This window comes from Notechis scutatus, chromosome 16 (genome assembly GCF_049901735.1).
Source record: "Notechis scutatus isolate UNSWTSFEM ecotype Mainland chromosome 16, rNotScu1.2, whole genome shotgun sequence".
NCBI lineage: Eukaryota > Metazoa > Chordata > Lepidosauria > Squamata > Elapidae > Notechis > Notechis scutatus.
In genome coordinates, this window is record NC_142024.1 from 964,710 (window position 1) to 978,882 (window position 14,173).

General features: G+C 46.4%; 1 protein-coding gene and 1 long non-coding RNA gene across 5 annotated transcripts in view; one reads left to right on the top strand and one right to left on the bottom strand.

Moving 5' to 3' along the window:
- Positions 1–2,824: 2,824 nt before the first annotated feature.
- LOC113427104 (uncharacterized) lies at positions 2,825–4,926 on the bottom strand. Its single transcript, XR_015745502.1, has 2 exons — positions 4,789–4,926; positions 2,825–4,010 (listed from the first exon to the last, which is right to left on the bottom strand). It is a non-coding gene; the product is annotated as an uncharacterized LOC113427104 (long non-coding RNA).
- Positions 4,927–5,124: 198 nt separating this feature from the next.
- The window catches only part of CAMTA1 (calmodulin binding transcription activator 1), a 256,312-nt gene continuing 247,263 nt past the window's right edge, over positions 5,125–14,173 (top strand). For all 4 annotated transcript variants that reach the window (XM_087944632.1, XM_087944631.1, XM_087944634.1 and 1 more), the window contains exon 1: positions 5,125–5,258. The gene's annotated coding sequence lies outside the window, so the exon portion shown is untranslated. The remainder of the gene's footprint in view (positions 5,259–14,173) is intronic.

The window sequence follows — 14,173 nt, forward strand, 5'->3', positions numbered from 1 at the left end:
AGATGCTCCCTACACGGTTGGTTGCCAGGCTAACACAAAAAGGTTGTTTCCAGGAAACGCTGAAAGCCATTCAGACATGAAAATCGACTCAGAAGGCTGAGATTCAAGGCTGATTATTGCTTTCCTCCCCTCCCTCTTTTCCCCTTCCTTCATTCCTTCTCCTTCCTTATTTTCACTTCCTTCCTTCTTTCCTTCCCTCCCTTCCTCCTCCATCTCCTCCCTTCCTTCTATTCCTCCCTCCCTCCATTCCTTCTCCTTCCTTATTTTCACTTCCTTCCTTCTTTCCTTCCCTCCCTCCCTCCTCCATCTCCTCCCTTCCTTCTATTCCTCCCTCCCTCCATTCCTCTTCCTTCCTCTCTCTTTTTCTTCCCTTCCTTTTCCTTCCTCCCTTCCCTTCTCTCATTTTTCCTTCCTTTCCCCCTTTCATTCTTGTTCTTTCGCTCCCTCTCTTTCTCTCCAGTCATACTCCTCCTCTTCATCTGGAGACCTTCCAATAGGGTTGGAAGGGACCCTGGAGGTCTTCTAATCCAACCTTCTGCTCAAGCATATAGGAGACCCTATATCACTCCAGTCAAATGTTTCTCCCATCTCTTCTTGAAAGCCTCCATTGATAGAGCACCCACAACTTCTGGTGGCAAGCCGTTCCATAGTCTAATTGTCCTCCCTGTCAGGAAATTCCTCCTTAATTCCAGGTTGCTTCTCTCCTTGATGAGTTTCCATCCGTTGCTTCTTGTCCTGCCTTCGGGTGCTTTGGAGAATAGCTTGACCCCCTCTTCTCTGGGGCAGCCCCTCAAATACTGGAAGATGTTATCATGTCACCCCAGTCCTTCCCCTTCTCACATTAGACCCACGTAGCTCTCTCAATCTCTCATTCCTGCACCCCTAGGCTGCAGGCTAGGTGGACTAGGAAGATTGTATCTCAACATCATCCGCCAACATGTGGTGAGAGCAGATCAACCAGAGACAAGACAGATCGGGCCATGAATTCTGCCGTTCCTCTTCCAGCACGATTCTCAGGCTGAAATATTTAAGATTTAGCTGCCTTCCTTTGGTAAATAATTGATGTTCCATCTTAGCAGCTGGAGAACATCAACCCTCTGCATTGTTGACAAGCAGAACAGAGCGTTCCAAGATGTTTGCTGGAAGTGAATTTGGACCTCCTGGAAAAAGGACTTCTTCTTTTGGCTTATACACAGGTTGCTGTCTTTCCCCCCAAAAAACACGCGGGTTGGCGGGCAGGTGGGAACGAGCCCCAGGAGCGATGGGGTCGGTTTTCGTAAGGCAGAGGGAGTCCTCGATTTGCGACTGTTTGTTCAAAGTTACGACATCCTCATACTTTAGAGCAAGGGCCTCCAACCTTGGCCACTTTGGAGGCAGGCGGACTTCAACTCCCAGAATTCCTCAGGCATGAGAGCTTTAAAGACTTGTGGACACCAACTCCCCAAATCCCCCCCAGCCAGCCGTGATCAAAATTGGGGCAATCGGCATGTTTCTTTTTGAAAACCTCCAGTGATAGAACATTCACAATTTCTAGTGGCAAGCTGTTCCACTGGTTAATTGTCCTCCCTGTCAGAAAATTTCTCCTTTAATTCTAGGTTGATTCTCTCCTTGATGAGTTTCCATCCGTTGCTTCTTGCTCTACCTCCAGGTACTTTGGAGAATAGCTTGACTCCCTCTTCTTTGGGGAAGCCCCTCAAATACTGGAAGGCTGCTATCAGGGTCCTTCGTTCTGTTCAACTAGACATACCCAATTCCTGCCTCCGTTCTTCGTATGTTTTATCCTCCAGTCCCCTAATCACCTTTGTTGCTCTTCTCTGCACTCTTTCCGGAGTCTCACCATCTTTTTCCTTCCCCCTTCAAAAAGAGCCAGTGACTTTTGAGGAGGGCATCAAAGCGCCTTGCCCACAACCTTGTTTTAGCAAGCTGGAATCTTGATCCGTCTTCCTATCTCCAGACCAGATCCACGCAAAAAAGCACACCTCTGGGAAGAATTCTGTTTTTGCTGGATGGTCGGCTTTCTTCCCCCACACATCCCCCCTCGATGAAATCCTCACTTCCTCTGCACCTTTTCTGTGCAACTTGCCAAGGGGAGAAGTTTCTCTGTCTCAAGGGCATCCATGCTTTTGAGAACCATAGACGATTCTTATCGAGTCAGCCCACAAACAATCATCTCTCTTATCACAGCAAAACGAGGTTTCTTCCCTTGCTCTGCGGTTTCTTATTCCGCACCTTCTCGGTTGCAGATTTCCAGAGAAAGTGGGCAAAGGAGAGAGAGAGAGACAAGAGAGACAGACAGACAGGGACACAGAGAGAGACAGAGCGAGAGAGACAGATTCAGACAGAGAGAAAGAGACAGACAGACAGAGACAGAGACAAAGACAGAGAGAAAGAGAGATGGATGAATGGATGGAAATGTTCCTACATCTTTTTCGATATAGGAACTGCCCAACTTCAGACTGACAGATCACGTCACCTGATGGACACGATATATTGCTGTTACCTAGTACGAATAAGTTTATATTATGCAAATTCCCCTATTCTGTCCATTTTATCCTGTGGCTTATCAGCCTGGGATTTGGGAGATGGGATCATTTAAATATTGCCATGGAGTCTTAATGGCACTGGATCAATGAAAGATGATGAAATAAAGAACAAGTAAAAAGTCTATTTAGGAAGTTAAGCCAGATACGTTGTTGCTAGAGAAACTGCATGGTAAAAATTACACTTGGGTGGTGTAGAATGATTTCCCAGCACTTCCTTAAACTCAGAGAAGGAGCTGTTTGGATTGCAAACTTTTAGAGATACTAATTCCGTGAGAGACAACGAGGGTAAATTTGTGTTTATCAAAGAGGGAATTACAAAGGAGAGGATCTAATTATAAGATCAATATATTGCCCCAACTGCAATCAGTCGGTATTTATGCAATCACTATTGCAAAAAAACAAAAACAAACCTAAACTCATTAAGAATTGGAAATGTCATTAGAAAGGGAGGGGGGAACTTCAACCAAGTTTCGGATAACAAATTATGGTGATTTTCTTAAAAAAAGGCAACAGGGGAAATAGGACGATAATTTTGAAAAATCTCGGCTTGTGCTGATTTGATTTGATAATTTGGTGAGAGAAACATCCAGTTGAGAACAAGGATGATGTCTGTCACTCAAATTAAAAGAAAAAGGGCCAAATTCCAGATACTTTAAGGTTCGGAAAATGTTTTCTGATGGCATTTTGTCATTGTCAATTATTCCAGATTAATTCCCTGCCAATGCACCCACTTTGGGATGGTAAGTAGTCCTCAATTTATGACCAACATGGGGGCCAAAATTTCCGCTGCTAAGCAAGACAGTTGTTAAATGGAGCTTTGCCCCATTTTACAACCTTTCCTGGCTGCAGCTGTTAAGTGAATTATTGTGGTAACCCGGTTATTAAGTGGATCTGGCTTCCCTACTGACTTTGCTCGCAAACAGGGAATCACATGAACTTCAGCCATCGTAAATACGAGTCAATTGTTGAGTGTCTGAATATTAATCACATGACTCTACAACGGTCACAAGCGTGAAAAAAAAGTCCCTTTTTTCAGTTCCCTTCTTTCTTTGAACAGTCACTAAATGGACTGTTGTAAATCAAGGACTACCTCAAATTCCCCCCCTTCCGCTTTAAAGTGAGATTATTTGGGGGAGGGGCATCTAACTTTGTCACATTTCCTCTTTTTAAGTAATAATAGTGGAATTTTAGCTATTTTACCCCCTTTTTCTTCCATCATTTCCTTTCCTTAATGGACGGTGGGAACGCTGCCGATGTAATACATCTTGATTCCAGCAAATCGAGAGCTTTTGATCCAGAATCCCTCGGTTGTTCATGACAAGGCTGGCTGAAAAAACAAAAAAACAGATCCCAGGGGATCCTTCATCGGAGGTGCCCCAAGCATTCGGGTCTTCCCCTTATCCTGCAGGGTTTTGCTGGCCAAGGGATGCAATCAGGAGCTCAGGGTGGTCGCAAAAGAGGCCTGACCTGAAAAAAAATTATAATAAGGGCGAAATAAGGGTTTGGATTGGAAGACCTGCATGTGTGCACGCGTTCACACGTGCAATTGGAATGCGTGCAGCTGGAAAAAGTTGCAATGCCCGGCCTTGGGAAGGCTATGAAGGACGCACCGCCCTGCAAAATACCGCTGGGGCGCGATCCCTTCCTCGGAAGCCGCCTATTGAAAGGACGGGATCCCGGGAATCTTCCAATGACACGCGTGCCCGGCCGCCGCCACGCGACTCGCATTCCAGGAGGCGGGATCCCGCGGAGGGGGAGGAGGGGGAAAAGGGAGAAGGCGCTGGCCAATCAGCGGCGCCGCTTCGCTCCGGCCCTTTCCAGGTGGCAGCTCCGCTCCCTCGCGTCTGGGCCAATCAAGAGCTTTGTTTAGGGTTAGCGGGCCGAGGAGGGCGCGGCTGCCTGTCAAGGAGGCCGAGCCAATGAAATCGCCCTTTGGATTTTTTCGCCCTGCCCCCCTCGGAGCGCTCGCGCTCTCCTTTCTGCCCCCCCCTTCCCTACTCTTGAGCCGCGCTACCGGTGCTCCCCGCTATTTGCGTCACTGACTTCTTCCCGCCTTTCAGAGCCTCTCCGTCCGCCTATTCGCCGCCGCGGCTGTCAATCGCGCCATCGCTCTCCCTCCGCGGCCACCGATTCGCTACTGTCCCTCGTTCAGCACTAACGAGCGCCTCCTCCTCGTCCCCCTCCTCCTTCCATCCTAGCTGCCCTCGCGCTTCCGATACGCCTCCCCTTTCCTGGCCCCGCCCACTTGTCAAGACCACCGGCGTGCTTGCCAGTCAAGGTCCATCCTCTCCTCGCGCCCGCCTCCTCCCCAGCGCCGGTTGGCTCACCTCGACGCCCATCCCGCCGAGCGGCCAATGGCAACCGCGGGCGTGTGTAAGGGAACGTGAGGAGGACGAAAAAGAAGGACGAAAAAGGCGGCGGAAACCGCGCCGGCGGCGGCGGTGGCGGCAAAGGCAGGCCTCCCGAGAGAAGCCACGGCCGCCCGAAGCCACCGAGGGGGAAGAAAAGCCGGCTACGGGCCGCCGGGAAGGCGGGAGCGGAACCGGAAACGGAGGAGAGGAAGGGGCGGGGCCAGCGGGAGAGGCGGCGACAGCAGCGGCGGCGGCGGCGGCGGGAGCAGCGCGCGCGCCTGCCTGGATCCTGGTCGCGAGGAGGAGGCGGCGGAGGAGGATGTGGCGCGCGGAGGGGAAATGGCCGCCGAAAACAAGCCGGAAGGTGAGCGGGGAGAGCCGGCCGGGCGGCCTTCTGATGGGGGAAGAACCGACCGACTGACTGGATGGCTGTGAGGGGAAGCCGGCGGGAACGCGCATGCGCGGCCCCTCCGGAATTGCCTCCTCCTCCTCCTCCTCTTCCTTTCTCCTCCTCGCCTCCCCGCCCTTCGCGTTCCTCGCGGGGGCGGGGAGGGTGGGTGGGTGCGGAGGGGGCTATGAGGCCGCGGGATCCCCAAAGTTGGGAGGGGCGGGGCGCGGGGCGCCCTCCTGGGGAGGGGCGGGGCCGACGGGACGCCCCTCCTTCTTTTCCCTCGCGGGGGTGGACCGGCCCGGCGTCGTTGCCTGGCGACCGAGAGACCCTCCTCCCTCCCTCCACCCCGCCCAGAAAGTCCTCCCGGGTTGATTGGGGGAGAATATATTGACAGGAGTTGGAAAGCCCCTTCCCTAGCCAAAGGGCGAGGGAGCCCCTTCCACCCCCAAAGTGCCCTTCTCCCTGCCTGGGCCGCCTCCAGGGGTCACCCGAGGATGGAGAAGGGAGGGGAAACACCCCTCCCCAATTTTTTCCTTTTTCCTTTTAGCATCCTGACCCTCAAGGGCACGTCCCTCCCCCGCCAGGTTGAGGAGGGGGGGTCTGAATGTGGAATGTGGGGAGGGGAGAAAGGAGAGCACTTCCTGGTGGGAAGATGGGGAGGCTTTTTGGGGGGAGGGACGCTCAGGGGAGGGAGGGAGGGAGGGGGAACTGCCGGCTGGCGCTGCGCCTGCGGGATGTGGGAAGAGGAGGCGACCCAAAGTGGGATCGAAAACGTCCCTCTTGATTTAAAAATCCCTCTGAGCCTCTTTTGAGTCTGTGGCGCTCGGTGCCTTCCATTCTCTCTCTCTCTCTCTCTCTCTCTCAAGCCAGAGCTGTGCAGGAATAATCCCGGGTTGGACGTGCCTTCCTAGATGGAGAAGGGGAAATACTTGACATTGATGCAATCTTGTGCATGTTTTATAGATACACAGATGTATATACAGATGTAGATTTGTGTATATATAGATGTGTGTGTGTGTGTGCAAGAGAGAGATCTATTCATATCTATAATCAATAACTCTCAGTATCATCTTTTTTATCCATCCATTTTTGCCTATGTGTATCATCTATCATCTGTCTGTATCTCTTTATCTCTATCTTCTGTCTCTTGTTTATCCATCATCATCCCTTATCCATCCCTCCACCTACCTATCATGTATCTACCTACTTATCATCTATCAACCTACCTATCTATCTACCTGTATCTCATCTCATCTCTCTCTATCTCTATCAATTCGTCCAGACACACGTATACACGTATACATACACGCACATGCATATATACATATAAAGCTACCCAGACAGGATTTCGGGATCATGACTGGCCTACATTCAGTGCTTTCGATTTAATGCCTTCCTTCCTTCCTTCCCCTGCCTCCTCCCTGTCCATAGAGCATAAGCCTAAAGAGAACAGGGACCGACCCCTTCGGTTTTATGGCTGCCTCTGTTTCCGGCTGTAAATAGTTGAGAGAGGACCAATATATGGTCACGGTTGACGGCGCCTCCATTTCCCATCCACCCTGAGAGCTGCCGAGATCTTGCTTTTCCTACACACACACATGCCAACAATCCTTGCCGGCATGGCTTAAATGCTGCTGAACCATAGGTAGCCTTGTAGTTGCGCACCTCACTTGTTGGCAAGTAGTATCTTCTATTTCCTGAAGGTATCTCTGCACACTGTGTAAGTGTGGAGTCAGCTTGTTCAGGTGCTTCAGAGGTGGGGGGGGGGGAGAAAAGGTGAGAGCTGTCGTTGTAGGTGTAGCTTTTAAAACACACACACACACACACACACACACACACACACGGTCCTGCATTGAGTTCCTGCCATCTGCAAATCTGTTAGAATCCCTTTGGCTACTAGAGATTTCAGGAAAGCCTTTGCAGGTTTCAAGGGGGCAGAAGATTGGATATTTTTTGCCAGGGCGAGAACATAAGAGATGAGTTGAAGGACTAGCTTGGCGTAAGGCCATTTCACACGTGATGCTGCTCATCAGAGAAACTTTAAGAAAGATGGTTAGCCAGTCCTGCCTCTTTCTCATCCTGCCCGTACGAGATCCTGCCTGGAAGGTGAAGTGTGCTTCATGTCTGAAATTTTTAAAAAATGGTGAAAAATTCATCTTCCTGTGCTTTTCAGTGGTAACACAGAGGTTGCCCCATTGAGCAATATTTTCATCTCCTCCCCCTTGTAAAGTTAAATAGGTGTGCTTACGGATGGGGCAAAAAATCCCCCCGTGGATGTTCGTTGTTGTAGATGAGCTTAGTCCAAGGCTCGTATTTGTCCTTGCGTGCCTCCTTTCGTCTCACCTACGGGCAACGCTGTGTATTTATAACATCTTCCTGAACGTGTTTGTGAGAGTTGCCGCCCGCTGTCCTACAAAACATTTGCACCGTGCGTTGCTGAAAGAGGCTCTGCTCCTTCCAGTCTGGGAGATGCTTTGACCCAGGTCATTTTTAGAGCAGTTGGGAGAGGCTAGTAGTAGCTGGAACTGGAAATAACCAGTGCCTGGAAAATGGTAATGAAAACAATATGGTGGGGGACATTGTAGTCATCCCACAACCTCCTGCCCTCTATTTCTGCTGGATATGATGGGGCTAGAGAAGGTCAAGATAGCCGATGGGGCATCAAATGGAAGAAAGATGGACTGTGAAAGTCATAAGCGGCGGTGGATTTTTGAAGTCTGTTTGTTTTGGATATTGGAAATTTTAAAAAAAATCTTTTTTAAAAAAAAACTGAGAAGTGGTGGTGTCATTTCACCGAAGAGAGTACCAGCGTGGGGAGTCTTTATAAAATGAAATTGTCCTGTGCTCTAATTCGCATCTCTCTCTCTTTTCAGTTTTGGTCCATCCATTTAAATGATTTGAGATGAGTTTTGATAGGAATGGAAAGCTTCCTGTTAAAACAACGTATCAATTACTTTCTCAGTACAGTCAATAAATAGAGCCATCCGTTTTTTAGGACAATGTTACATTTTAGGACCATGTTACATTAATCAAGGCATTTTTGTTACATTCTTCCAAAGATAGGAAACTTCGATGTAAACTAAGGCTGGTGAGAGTTCAGTTGGTCTTTAGATGAATGTAGACCGATAATCGTTAATGTTTAAGAGTGAAACAGGTAAATCCTGAACATTTCCTGGTGAGAATTGCCCCAAAAGAATATAGTTTTTGAAATTTGGAAGCAACAGCTTTTAGCTCATATCCACAAGGGGGTAGTGATGTACTGTTGGAGATATCTGTCATGGAAATATTAGGAGATTCCTTTAAAAAAGAAACACAGATTGAGGTAGTATATTTGACTGCTCACTTAATGGCTTTTTAAAAAAAGAAGTTGGTAAAGCAAACCTTTTAAGGGGTTAAATGTTTGGGGTTTTATTCAGCTGTGGAATAATAGTCCAGGTGTTCCCTCTCTGACAACACGAATCCATGTACATCATTTGCCAAGTCTTGTGTGTGTGTGTGTGTATGTATGTATGTATGTATGTATATATGCACATCATATGTTGCGATTTTTCAGGCTTTTACATCATCTTGTGAAGAATACTGTCTTCTTATTTCTGATCTTGGCTAGGGCCGAAAAAAATTATTCGACTTTTAATACCCGCCATCAACTTTTGCACTAAACCAAATAGCCCCAAGGGCAGATTCTACCTAACATTAATGCTAACTTGTGCGACGTTGCCTCAGGGGTCCCAACTCCTACACTATACATTCATGAATAATGTACAGATGAGTATTAAGGAGATGGATAAGATAGAGAAGACTGTTTAGAACTTTTCCCAGCCTTGATGCTTCTAGTGTCTGAGAAGAATCCTCTCTGCATATCCAGCAAAGAACGTAGCGTCTTTAAAAGGAACAATTTTGAGTTGCCGCTTTGATGCCTTTTAATTCATTATTTCAGACCATCCACATGACCGGCTCTATCAGGTTTCAGGATGTGCATCTCGCAGTAAGAATGACGTCAGCCAGGATAATATGGCTGAAACGCAGGGTAGATGGAGGGTGGCAGATTTAATTCCTTCCAAGCTTTTAGGTAGATGCTCGGTTGCCTTCCCCCCAGTTGAAAAATCATTTCGTGGTGCGGTAAAAATGGAGTCAGCCTTGGTGATTTGCTGGGCTACAATCTGTGTAGTTTTCTCGGTAGCAGTGTAGGTAGTCCTTCACTTAAAACCCCAGTTGAGCCCCAAATTCCCGTTGCTAAGCGAGACATGCTTTAAGTTAATTTTGCCCCATTATATGACCTTTCTTGCCTCAGTTGCTACGGTTGTTAAGCGAATCCTACGTCTCCTTGACTTGGCTTGTCAGAAGGTCGCAAAAGGGGACCCCAGGATCCTGCAACCATCATAAATACGAGCCAGGTGTCTGAATTTTGAGCATGGGGCCACGGGGGATGCTGCCATAGTCGTAAGCGTGAGAAACGGCCATAAATCACCCTTTTCAGGGCCGTTGTAATTTTGAACTGTCACTCAATGAACTGTTGTAAGGCGAGGACTTGCTATATTCAGCTGGTTCCCGCACTTTAGTGTGAAGGTAGGCCCATTTGTAAGCATCAGTTCCCATCCTTCAGTTTCCTCCTCTTATGATATCTCTCTCACACTAACGGCCATCTGAAATGTCCCAACGTGGTTCCCCGCCCACCCACCCCCAGCAGCTGTAAGCACCAGTAGTAAAATGAATTTGAAGGATGGTATTACACTTACAAAATAAGAGAGGATAAAATATATTCCTTAGGAACTTTATTTCTTGAGTACCCTCTGGGCATGCTATGTTCTCATTACTTTTTTTTTTTTATTCCTCCTGTACCTGCCATATTTCAAGTTCTGCTCCTTTGAAAGAGAGAGAGAGAGAGAGAGAGAGAGGAGGGGAAAGAGAGAGAGAGAGAGAGAGAGAGAGAACATTCTACCCTTGGTACGGCATTATCTTTCTGTGGCTAAATGAAACCGGGTTTATTGCACATTCTTAAAAATGGGCTACACAGTCTTCACAGAAACGGGGTGTTCTAGACAACGGGTACTCATTTTTTCTTCTACATGTGATTAATATTTGTCATAATTGTAGTGAGGAGGTCTTATTTATGAGTATTCTTGTTCTCTGTTTTTCTGGCTTAATCATAAGATATCAAAAGTATACAAGGAGTCATTTCTCTTTTAATGACCATACAAAGGCCAGGTTTCCATTACTGGTTTATGCCATCCTGGTTAACTTAAACACCAACTTTAATAACCTCTGGACTTCATGAAATCAAGCAGCCTGGCTGTCTGTATACTGTGCAGGTGGCCCACAACTTAGGACTTCGTTCAGCAACCAAAGTTACGACAACACTGAAAAAAGTGCTCCCACTTATAACCAGCGTAGCATCCTTGCGGTCATGTGATCAGAAACCAGGCATGTCTTTACAGTAAAGGCAGCATCCCGGGGACACGTGGTTGCCATTTGTTCCCAAGGGGCTTCCCACAAGCCAAGTCAATAGGGCAAGCCAGATTCACTTAATGACTGCGACAAAATGTTGTAAAACCATCCACAACCTGCTTAACAGCCACATTGAAAGCTCTGGTCCCAATTGTCATGTCGAGGACTTACCTGTAACTACTACACTTTGATCAAATCTGTCTCCATCATCTATTAATCTAATCCAATTATGATATTCTATCAATATTCTATATACTCTAGTCAATTCTATAGATATGCAGGTAGTCCTCGACTTATGACCACAATTGAGCCTAACATTTCTACCACTGAGTGAGACTTGAGTTTTGCCCCGTTTTACGACCTTCCTTGCCACAGTTGTTAAGTGAATCACTGCAGTGGTTAAATTAGTCACACGGTTGTTGAGTGAATCTGGCTTCCGCGTCGACTTTGCTTGTCAGAAGGTCGCAAAAGCGGATCATGTGACCCCCGGGACACTGCAGCCGTCATAAATACGAGTCACTTGCCAAGTGTCTGAATTTTGATTTACGTGACCCTGGGGATGCAGCAACAGTTGCATGTGTGAAAAAAATGGTCCTAAGTCATTTTTTTCACAGCCGTTATAATTTCAAACGGTCACTAAATGAACTGTTGTAGGTAAAGGACTATCTGGAGTCTATCTACACACTATATTCTAAACCAAGGCCCACCAAACTTGGCAGCTTTAAGACTTGTGGACTTCAACTCCCAGAATTCCTGAGCTAACATGACTGGAGGAGGAATTCTGGGAGTTGGAAGTCCACAAGTCTTAAAGGGGCCAAGTTTGGGAGGCCTCTGTTCTAAGCCATGGACTGCAAAGCTAGTAAGCCACAATAGCAAATAGTACATTGGTTTAGAAAGCCACTCACAATGTGTTTTTTCCCACAATGTATTGTCAGATGCCTGACAACTGTCTCATACTTATGACCGTTGCTGTGTCCCAAGGTCACGTGATCCCCTTTTGTGACCTTCTGACCAGCAAAGTCACTGGGGGAGCCAGATCCACTTAACAACCACGTCACTAACTGCAGGGATTCACTTAATGGTGGCGAAAAAAGATCGCAAAATGGGGCAAAACTCACTTGAAAATAGTGTCTCGCTTAGCAGCAGAAATTTTGGGGTCAGTTGAGGTCGTAAGTCGAGGGCTACCTATATTAGGATCTAAAAAAATGTATACTGTATTTGGATACAAGGGATAGTTTAGATGTCACTGGTTAACTTTGCCTGGTGAGTATATTATTTTTTTTAAAAAATGAATATCATACTGATTTGAAAGAGTTTGTTGCCGTGTTCTGGGGCAAAATAGGGCAGTTCTATTGAAAGATGAAGATTTTTGTGGCCATTTAAAGCTAAGGGAGGATGCAGCCTGACTCTCTTCTAGAAACCGTAGCGGTAAATAAAGCTATTTTAGAGGGCTGAGGATTTGACTGGCTTTTGAAAGCGTCTGATAACAGAAGTAGATATTAGGACAAAGCAATTACCTTTTGTTCAGCTGAAGAAAGAAACCCCCAATGTGTTTTCCCAGGACTGGCATGGGAAAAGATGTGGCTGCTTTAAAGGGTTCCTTTGGCTTCAAAACCCCCTTTTTAGGATTCAATCCAAAGTAGCGCACAGCCATACTGAAATCCATGGAGATTTTAATTGAAAGGCGTCAACCTTTTCTTTTAACTCTCTCCCGCTCTGTGTTATTTGATGCATGGTTGTTGGAAGAAACCCTTGTGCGTGCTTGGAAGAGGATTTCTCGCGATTGTCTCATTTGATAATATTCCCAAATGCAGAACGGAGACCGCTGAAAAAGCCCTGAATTCCGATGCTACTGATGGCTCCACATGTCAAATAGTTGGCAGATGTCCACAGCGGAATGCGAGGGTTAGCTGGCCCGCCATCCGTCTTTTTCACCTAGTTTGCAAGCTTGCAGAAAAGGGCCTTGTTCAAGCCATCATAAATAGCTTTTGGAGAAGGGGAGATTTTTTAAAAAATGAAAATGCGCTCTTTTTAAGGCATGGGGGCTTTGCCATTTGGATAAGATCATCAACTTGGCTGCGGTGTTTTGAGCTCAGGAACAAAGCAGATCATTAAAGCGGCCTTGTCTTAGGCGAGGTTGATAGGGCTGCTTCGATGGGCGCCCAGGGCTTTGGCCCACGCAGAACCTGTTTGCTGCTGTTTTCCACCATTGTAGGAGTGAAGCTTTATCTACAGGTATTCGTCGACTTACAACAGTTCGCTTAGTGACCATTCAAAGTTACAACGCCCCTGGAAAACGTGACATTTTTCACACTGACGACCATTGCCACATCCCCATGATCAGGTGCTCAGAACTGAGGTGGTTGGCAACTGACTCATAGTTACAACGGTTGCAGTGTCCCTGGGCCTTGTGATTTCCCCTTTTGCGGCCTTCTGACAAGCAAAGCCCATGGGGAAGGCAGATTCACTTAACAACCGTCTGACTAATTGAACAACTGCAGCGATTCCCTTAGCAACTGTGGAAGAAAGGTCGTAAAATGGGGGTTAAACTCACTTAACGATGAACATTTTGGGCTTCATTGTGGTCATAAGTCGAGACCACCTGCGAAAGGCTTCGAAGATGTCTCATATCAGAGAAAGGCTAAACTCTTCAAGGTAGTATCTGACGAAAGATTTTAGTTGATGAAATTATGCAAAATGTGGATATAGACATATCTTCCCATCTTACAAATTATTAAAATATAAGAGTATGAAGTCGATAGATAGTTGATTGTTTGGACCAAGGAAAACTCGTTTGTCGTGCTTTGCATAATTAAATTAAAGGATTCGCTATTACCAGATACAGAGATTGATATTTAAGAAAATGAGAGAAATTCTGGGCAGTAGCGGCCTAAATTGCTCTTCGCCGAATCACAAGTAATGTCCCAAATAGATTGCAATCTAATTTACCACATTTCTGTTTAGTAGATCAAACAAACAAATACAAAAAATATGCTATTTTAATTTCCTGTGTTGTATAAATTTCTCAAAAATACCTTTCCATCATCCGGAACTATTTGAACTAAAATTCTGAATGAGCAAAGCATGCTTAATACAGCTGAAGTACTTTTTTTTTAAAATCAAAGCATCGCCTCGAAATTATTATTAAACTGCTTGTAAACACTTTAAAACCCAGGCAATTCATTACATTAGTTCACGGGAAAGAAATACTTTTAAACCTTTTAACCGTGGCATGCCCAAAGAGCTGTGTGAAAAAAAAAGCCTGAGATACTTAATAGATAATGCTAATGGTTTTAAAATGTTAATTACAATTTGAAAATTCCCAGGGCGGCTGATAGTGTGACTTGATTCCTTTGAGAAGTGGAATCATTTTGGTAGACAAAGCTGAAGATGTCCCTGTCTTATAATCGGTGTCTATTTTATGTGATGAGGTAGGGCAGAAT